Source organism: Dendrobium catenatum, unplaced genomic scaffold, assembly GCF_001605985.2.
Source record: "Dendrobium catenatum unplaced genomic scaffold, ASM160598v2 fragScaff_scaffold_637, whole genome shotgun sequence".
Taxonomy (NCBI): domain Eukaryota; kingdom Viridiplantae; phylum Streptophyta; class Magnoliopsida; order Asparagales; family Orchidaceae; genus Dendrobium; species Dendrobium catenatum.
The window spans coordinates 834,436-836,817 of NW_021319099.1; the positions used below are offsets into that span (position 1 = coordinate 834,436).

The following is a 2,382-nucleotide window of genomic DNA, read 5'->3' on the forward strand; positions in this document are numbered from 1 at the left end:
CATATGCTCTATAGAAGTTAACTGTCTGATCGTCCAGTACGAACTAAAATCGTCCTGTACGATCAATACAAAATTAATATGATCTCCTTATTTGTGTGTGCATGTTTTTATTCACTCAAGTTACAATCACTCCCTTTCAATTTGATTTCTAAGCAAAGTGCAAGCTTCAAAAATTTCAAGGTATCTCATGCTGATTTTAATTTGAAGTCTTCGCAGTCTGGAGTTCTTTTTCCCTGTAATGTTAGTACACACAAGAGCAAATACAATTCTTCCAAAAAATGTTAGGAGATAACTACACATTTGAACAATAATGTTTGGAATCATCAAAACTATATAAGTTGCAAGAATGTAAAACATGCAAATAGCAACTTTCCTAACAGTATTTATTTAAAAATAAAATAAAATATTAGACCCATTAGTGTGACGCTCTAGACTCGAGCATCCTACACTCACATAAATTTTTGAAAACTGAAGAGATTGGTGTGATAATGCCCATAGGCTTAATACTATAATAGTTTGTTACCTAAGTTTTTATGGATTTTAGTAAAACAAAACTTATATTCACTATGAAACTCTAATTGACAAAATAAAATTACTTACCTCTAGTCACACTAATCATAGCAACCAAATCATATATTCATTCATTCACACATGTATGCATTTATGACAATCAATCATATTAAATATAATGTAATTCATGTCAATCATAAAAAATAATATTCAAAATAGATATTCATATGAGAAGATCTCTCAGATGCATATCTCATTTCCTATTAACTCAAACTATTCATTATTTATTGTACTAGAGGTACTATCATCACTAACAGTGTGGGCTATCTCTAGCTTTTACTCATATTTCTTCCAATCATCCAACTTATGGAACCTTGACTGGACATTTAGATCCTTTAAGTCTCTATCCATATACATGTCTGGATTGATCAGTCATGAATCCATCCATATATGTCTTCATATTCCCTCTTAAGTACCTAATCATCTTATGGAATTTAGAGAACCCTTTCTAAAATTCGAATCACTGAAAAGATTTTCTAAATGGTTGACCATTTTAAAGATTAATATCATTATACACCTCTTAAACATATTGCAAACCCTATCTTAGATTCAATTCAGCCATGCATAAATAAACCTACCATCCAAACTAATAACTTTGAATTAAAACCTATAACCATTCATATGGTACATAATTCTTTGTTTGGGGGAACTCACATTCAAGATCCTAATCTATATTTAACGAGATTCTTAAAAAATTATGTAATATTTTAATTATAATGGTGTTAGTGATGAGGTCATTAAACTTAGATTATTCCCATTTCCACATTGAGACAAGTAAAAAATGTTTTTAAAATCATTACCCCAAGGCTCAACTACCATATGGAATGTGTTCACGAATAAATTTTTAGGAAAGTATTTCCCACCTTCTAAGACTAACAAATTTAGATATGATATTACTTCTTTTACTCAGTTAGAATGCAATTCCATTTATGAGAGTTAGGAGAGATTTAAGGAAATTTTTAGGAAATGTCCTCATCATGCCTTACCTTATTAGTTAGTAATTCAAATTTTTTATAATGGATTTATAAGATCCCTTTGAGCTATAATTGATGGTGTTGGTGGAGGTTTATTAATGTCAGAACCATTTGATGAGTCTTATGAATTAATTGACGAAATGGAAATAAATAAGTTCTAGTGACCTACTGATATGGTGAATTCAAAGAGAGTGGCAAGAGTCTATGAAAATGATTATTTATCTATTCTGACTATCTAAGTAGCAGTAAAATCTAATAAGTTAAGCACTTTAGGATTAAATTATGATTCATCTTTACACTTGGAAGATAAAAGCTTAACGGAAGAAAGATATTCAAAGGTTCAAAAATATAAATTTGATTAGAAGATAAAATAATCTCTACTCAAATAGATATAATCCATGTTAGAGGAAACACCCTAATTTTATCTGGTCTAATAATAATAATGGCGGAAATCAACAGAATTTTAGTCAAAATAACCAAGGAAGAAATTGGAATAATCAAAATCAAACTAATAACATTCTTATACTAGTAAATCCTCTATGATTTAATCAAAACATTCAGTTTGGAAGCAAGAAATCACCACTTAAAGATGTGATAATGCAATTGGAATTCAATTACAAAATCAAACTGCTTCAATAAAAAACCTTAAAAGTCAATTAAGTTAGCTTGCAATTTTTGTGAGTAGTAGATCTATTGGATCTCTTCCTAGCAATACTAAAGTTAATCCTAATGAAAAGGAAAGGGATGCCATTAGAGCCAAATTAAAAATTAAAAACCATCGACCCCAGCTAGATTAAAAATCTAGGGAAGTCTAGTTAAGACATAAAATTAGCACTTT

General features: G+C 29.5%; 1 non-coding gene across 1 annotated transcript; it reads right to left on the reverse strand.

The window, feature by feature from the left end:
- Nucleotides 1-1,447: 1,447 nt before the first annotated feature.
- LOC114579803 lies at nt 1,448-1,554 on the reverse strand. Its single transcript, XR_003700986.1, has one exon. It is a non-coding gene; the product is annotated as a small nucleolar RNA R71 (small nucleolar RNA).
- Nucleotides 1,555-2,382: the final 828 nt, after the last annotated feature.